General features: G+C 38.7%; 1 long non-coding RNA gene across 1 annotated transcript in view; it reads right to left on the bottom strand.

The window, feature by feature from the left end:
* Positions 1 to 6,391: 6,391 nt before the first annotated feature.
* Positions 6,392 to 6,993, bottom strand: part of LOC134737441 (uncharacterized) — a 37,941-nt gene continuing 37,339 nt past the window's right edge. Inside the window, exon 3 of the long non-coding RNA XR_010122341.1 lies at positions 6,392 to 6,957. This is a non-coding gene — a long non-coding RNA (uncharacterized lncRNA). The remainder of the gene's footprint in view (positions 6,958 to 6,993) is intronic.

The following is a 6,993-nucleotide window of genomic DNA, read 5'->3' as shown; positions in this document are numbered from 1 at the left end:
GAGCAGCTTATACTCATTTAGAAGAACTCTACCATTTTTGCTGTCCTAGCCTGGAGGACACACCCTAATCCCTATACTTAAACTCTATTTTCATTTCTGTGACTAAAAGGCCCTCTCTTTGTTGTAACTGGCAGTGGATTCCAGCTCTAACTTTTTTCCCTACTGTCAAATCCCTTGTTCCGAAATTTGCTAAATGTCTGTCTCCTCCTGAGGATTAGGATAATAATTGAGAATTATACATATTACATGGCGATCTACAGAAGAGTCAATGTTTCATTGAATGAGTGTCAGGAATATCTTATAACAACTGTATTAGCCTGTTCTCATGCTGCTACGAAGAAATACTTGAGACTGGGTAATTTATAAAGAAAAAAGGTTTAATTGACTTACAGTTCTTCATGGCTGGGGAGGCCTCAGGAAACTTACAATCATGGTGGGAGGCACCTCTTCACAAGCCAGCCGGAGAGAGAATGAGTGCCAGCAGGGTAAATGCCAGGAACTTATAAAACTATCAGATTTTGTGAGAACTCACTCACTATCACTATAACAGCATGGGGGAAAACTGCCCCCATGATTCGATTACCTCCCATCAGGTTCCTACCATGACATGTGGGGATTATGGGATTATAATTCAACATGAGATTCAAGTGGGACACAAAGCCAAACCATATCAACAGCTTTCTGCTTCTAAATATTGTTAATGCTTTCCTCCAACTACCTGCTGGGCAAAAAAAAAAAAAAAAGACAATTATATTCATTCATAAGTAAGCCATTATAAAGCATTCATCAAAATTTTCTCAGTGAGCACCTGCAACTTCTCCCTACCTTACCATCATGCAAATAATATAATTGATAGATACAGGGCCAATCTGACCATCTGCTCCATCCAGCTCATCTTGCTAAAAGCAAACAAAAACAATACTTCACATATTTCCATAGTCTTCCCTTCCTTATCCAATATAACACCATAGATTTCTCCATTTAATTCCTTACCTTTATATTCTACCCCATTCTTGTATCGTTTAGTATCCATGTATCTTTGTGTTACTTAACCTGACATTTCCATGTCTTCGCTTGACTGTAAAATTACTGGGCTAACCATTTTTACCACCACTTTACGTGATCTCACCTTTCTTTCCACATACATCTACCCATGGCCACATAATCCTTCTCAAAATTCAGGGTTATGTTTATTTCACCTTTAAAAATGAGAACACTGAACACAATCATTAAACTAATTTGTGAATAGTGAGTATAATTTTCAACAGAAAAAGTATCAACACTAGGCTGTTTCTCATTGTTCTAACTTTAAGAATGCTGAGATTTTACATGCTGGTTCATTGAGTCTCTAAGCCAGCTTAAACTTTTACAGGCTCTTAAAAACAGTCTTGGTAATTAGTCAACATTTTAAATAAGTAAGTCAAAAAATAATTCAGGTTATTTTTACTTAATGTAAAATGTTATAATTTGATAGCTATATAGCAAAGAGAAGGGCCTACTTTTTATTTTAAGTGGTTGGAGGGAAAAAGTATGGCTTTTTACAAAGGGAGGAGCTGCTATATCATACTCCCAACTTTACCAATTATGAATTAAGAATTATACATATAGCATGGCTATTAATAGAATAATTTCCTTTGATAGGGACCTACTTCAGCCAAGGCATAATCTAAACAGTATGACTACTACTGCATCATTAACAGTACTATTCTTTTGAAGCAAGAACGCTCAGCTGAGAGAATTTCCTATCTGGAGGACTAAAGATGGAAGATGAGATAAAGCCTTAAAATAACTACATCCAGCCAGGTGCAGTGGCTCACATTTGTAATCCCAGCACTTTGGGAGGCTGAGGCGGGTGGATCACAAGGTCAGGAGTTCGAGACCAACCTGGCTAACATAGTGAAACCCTGTCTCCACTAAAAATACAAAAATTAGCTGGGCATGGTGGCACGCACCTGTAGTCCCAGCTGCTCGGGAGGCTGAGGCAGGAGGTTGAACCCAAGAGGTGCAGGTTACAGTGAGCTGAGATTGCACCACTGCACTTCAGCCTGGGAGACAGAGCGAGACTCCATCTCAAGAAAATAACAAAAACAACAACAACAACAAAAAATGACATCTTGCTTTTCTGCTGCACTCCTTTAGTTATGAAGTTTGCTGTTATGAGGGCCCAATTTAATTAGGTCATTTAAATGGGATAAAAATGTTGAGTCGGCCAGGCGTGGTGGCTCATGCCTGTAATCCCAGCACTTTGGGAGGCCTAGGAGGGCAGATCACGAGGTCAGGAGACCAAGACCATCCTGGCTAACATGGTGAAACCCCGTCTCTACTAAAAATACAAAAAAATTAGCCAGGCATGGTCGTGGGTGACTGTTGTTCCAGCTACTTGGGAGGCTGAGGCAGGAGAGTGGTGTGAACCCGGGAGGCAGAGCTTGCAGTGAGCCGAGATCACACCACTGCACTCCAGCCTGGGCGACAGAGCTATACACCATCTAAAAAATAAAAAAATAAAAAAAAAAAGTGGAGTAACTGTATGTCCACTTGTATGCCTATTGTTTTTTTTTAATTATTGAAGTACAGAAAAATGCCTGGATCCTACCATGAAGTTTCTAAAACCCATTCTAAAACCCACTTTACTAAATTCATACTATACCTCAACAATTTTCAAAAGCTGGACTCAATAATGAACCTATGTCAAGAAATAAAACATTGCAAGTACTCTAGAGTTCCCTTTCTTCCCCACTTCCAGTAACTAGCCCTTCAAGGGTAACTGGTATCCTGACTTGACAAAATAGATTTTTAAATATATTTTTGTACTTTATACAAATACACTATATATATAGTATCTTATATAAATATATTTTACTTTACATTAATACTTCACAAACCTTTTGTACCTTAATTCTTTTCTCTACCATGAAGTTTCTAAAACCCATTCATACTGTTGCATGTTTCTGTAGATTGTTCATTCCCATTTGCTATATGATAATCTCCTATGTGACTATATCCTAATTGATTTATCCATTCTACAGTTGATGTGTATTTGGGTGGTTTCCAGTTCGAAATTATTACAAATAATGATTCTGCTATAATAATTGTAGTTCATTATTTTGGGTAATACATGTAAACATTTCTGAGAGCAGGGTTTTTTTTTCCTGATTTTAATTCTTATAGATAATATAAATATTTTAACTATATTAACTCTTCCAATCCATGAAAATGAGATGTTTCCATTTATTCGTGGCCTCTATAATGTATTTCATCAATGTTTTATAATTTTTATTGCAGAGATATTTGACTTCTTTTGTTAAACTTATTTCTAGATTTTTGGGGTGGTTTTTTGTAGCTAGTATAACTGGAATTATTTCTTGAGTTTTTTTTCAAATAGTTTGCACTGATGTGTAGAAATGCTACTGACTTTTGTATGTTGATTTTGTATCCTGCAACTTTACTAAATTTATTTGTTATTTCCAACAGGTTTTGTGTGTGTGTGTGTGTGTGTGCGCGCGTGTGTGTGTGTGTAGTATGTGGGGTTCTACATATATGATTATATAGTCTGCAAACAGGGACCATTTGACTTTATCTTTTTAAATTTGGATACCCTTTACTTATTTCTTTTGCTTAATTGTTTTGCCTAAAACTTCCAGTAGTATATTTAGTAAAAGTAGTGAAAGTAGGCATTCTTGTCTTGTTCCAGGTCAAGTTGAAGAAAAGTTGAAGAAAAGCTTTCAATTTTTCCTCTTCAATATGCTGTAGATTTGTCATATGTGGCCTTCTTTGTGTTGAAGTATGTTCCTTTTATATCCAGTTTTTATCATGAAGAGATGTTGGATTTTATTGAATGCTTTTTCAGCATCCACTGAAATAATCATATGATTTTTGTCCTTGATTCTCTTAATGTGATGTATGCTTAATGATTTGCACATATAGAGACATCCTTTCATCCCTGGGATGAATTTCACTTGATCATGATAAAAGATCTTTTTTTTTTTTTTTTTTGATACAGGGTCTCAATCTGTCACTCAGGCTGGAGTGCAATGGTGTGATCACAGCTCACTGCAACCTCGACCTCCCAGGCTCAGGTAATCCTCCCACCTCAGCCTCCCAGGTAGCTGGGACTACAGGCATTCACCACCACACTGGGCTAGTTTTCTGTATTTTTTTTGTAGAGACAGAGTTTGCCTTGTTGCCCAGGCTAGTCTCAAACTCCTAGGCTAGAGTGATTCACATGCCTTGGCCTCCCAAAGTGTTGCGATTATAGGCATGAGCCACTGTGCTCAGCCGGTGAATGATCTTTTTCATATGCTGTTGAATTCTGTTTGCTAGCATTTTGTTGAGGATTTTTGTGTCAATGTCTATTAGAGAAAATGGCCTGTCATTTTATTTGTGTGTCTGGGTGTGTTTTGTCTGGTTTTAGTATCAGGGTAATGTTGCTCTGGTAGAATGAGTCTTAGAAGCATTCTCTGCTTTTCAATTTTTTGGAATAGTGTGACTAAGATTGGTACTAGTTTTTCTTTAAGTGCTTGGTAGAATTTAGCAGTGAAGCCATTGAGTCCTGGGCTTTTCTTTGATTGGAGATTGTATTGCTGTCTAGATCTTATTACTCACTTTTGGTGTGTTCAGGTTTTCTATTACTTTCTCATTCAATCTTGGCAAGTTGTACGTGTCTAGAAATTTATCCATTTCCTCTAGGTTTTCCAGTTTGTCAGCGTGTAACTGTTCAACTCGAAAGAATTTCCAAACAAAATCTAAATATGAAACCCATTTTGACCTCACGTTGTCCCTACAGCTGTGCTCCCTTCCTCTACTTGCATTTACAAGAAAGATCTTAGAAAAATATGTCCATTTTCTTTCTTTTTTTTCTTGAACCCTCTCTCAGCTTAAAAGGATCCAATGAAAAATAAGGGACTCACAGAGATCTTTCACTGTGTCAAGCTTTATAAATAATTTCAAGGATATAAGCAAATAAGGGGCACAGGCATAGCACGGTGACTCCCTGTCCTTTATTCCAGCATGAGATGTACTTTCTAGCTCTGGTCAAGAAGAGTGATCTCTAAATGAGATAAACAGTACCTCCCACAGCAAGGAAGATTCAGATAATGAAACAGCTCCATTCTATACTCAGGTAGTTACATAGTTTATGTGATATTTTCCAAAAACCCAGGCCTCATAAGCTTACAGATTCTAGGTTTGTTTACCATAGTAACTAAACCAATAACAACTAAAATAATCTAATGGATAAGAACTCTCCTCCAATATCATTAGTTTGTTGTCCAGTAGGTTATTGTTAACGTTTTACAAGAGGAGTAACCTAAACTTATCTGAGTTTATTCTTCCCTAGAAACATCACCCAGGTAGGGGTAGACAAATGAACCAAAGTTCAACTGCTTAATTCTTCTCTTCCCGTCCTCTAACAACACATTTGTTTATACCTACTTATCAAGACCATCAATACAATTATTAAAAAACATATTTTTTAATTTTTATGTTTTTTAAATTTCAGCGATATGTTCTCAGTCTTTCTCCTACTTGATCTGTTTGTTCATCTATTCTTTTAATGTACTTCTTTTTATTTCTTGGCTTCCAGAGCACAGCCTTTCTCTCTCTCTCGCTGTCTCTCTCTCCTCTGTCTCTCCTTTGTTTCCTTTTTTTTTTTTTTTTTTTTAGACAGAGTCTCGCTCTGTCACCCAGGCTGGAGTGCAGTGGCGCGATCTCGGCTCACTGCAAGCTCCGCCTCCCGGGTTCACACCATTCTCCTGCCTCAGCCTCTCTGAGTAGCTGGGACTACAGGCGCCCGCCACCACGCCCAGCTAATTTTTTGTGTTTTTAGTAGAGACAGGGTTTCACCGTGGTCTCGATCTCCTGACCTGGTGATCCACCCTCCTCGGCCTCCCAAAGTGCTGGGATTACAAGCATGAGCCACTGCGCCCAGCCTCTCCTTGTTTCTTACCTCACTGGCTGCTGATTTTTCTCTCCTTTATTTATTGATATTATTTTTATTTTGTTTTAAACATCTAGGTATCTTAAGATGAGAATACAACATAAGTGTGTCCGGATTTTGTTCCTTCCAGTGGGTTCTTGGCCTCACTGACTTCAAGAATGAAGCCATGGACCCTCACAGTGAGCATTACAGTTCTTAAAGATGCTGTGTCCAGAGTTTGTTCCTTCAGATGTTCAGATGTGTCCGGAGTTTCTTCCTTCCAGTGGGTTCATGGTCTCGCTGACTTCAGGAGTGAAGCTGCAGACCTCCGCAGTGAGTGTTACAGCTCTTAAAGGTGGTGCTTCCGGAGTTGTTTGTTCCTCCCGGTGGGTTCGTGGTCTCGCTGGCTTCAGGTGTGAAGCTGCAGACTTTCTCCGTCAGTGTTACAGCTCATAAAGGTAGTGCGGACCCAAAGAGTGAGCAGCAGCAAAATTTATTGTGAAGAGTGAAAGAACAAATCTTCCACATTGAGGAAGGGGACCCGAGCAGATTGCCACTGCTGGCTCGGGGGGCCAGCTTTTATTCTCTTACTTGGAGCCCCCCCGCCCCCCACACCAATGTCCTGCCGATTTGTCCATTTTACAGAGCGCTGATTGGTCCATTTTTACAGAGTGCTGATTGGTCCGTTTTTACAGAGTGCTGATTGGTGTGTTTACAAACCTTTAGCTAGACAGAAAAGTTCTCCAAGTCCCCACTTGACCCAGGAAGTCCAGCGGGCTTCACCTCTCATAAGGAGTAGTCTTTTGAATTTATTTCTCCTATTCCTTTGTAATCTCACACAATCTAACAATTTCAAACCCATTTATATGTTGAAGACTCTAAAACATGTATCTTCTTCCCTATCCTTTCTCTGATTTCCTTATACACCTAGCTGCCTTTCTTGACATCTCTGTTTGTATGCCAATGTCCATCAGAAACTTCACATGTCCAAATTGAATTTCTGTTCTTGTTCTCAAACATTCTCCTTCCATAGACTTTCCCATCTGGAAAAAAAAAGAAAAGAAAAAAAGAAAAACAAG

This window comes from Symphalangus syndactylus, chromosome 8, assembly GCF_028878055.3.
Source record: "Symphalangus syndactylus isolate Jambi chromosome 8, NHGRI_mSymSyn1-v2.1_pri, whole genome shotgun sequence".
Lineage (NCBI taxonomy): Eukaryota > Metazoa > Chordata > Mammalia > Primates > Hylobatidae > Symphalangus > Symphalangus syndactylus.
Note: the sequence above shows the minus strand (reverse complement) of the source record. Positions and strands in the feature narration are given on the sequence as shown.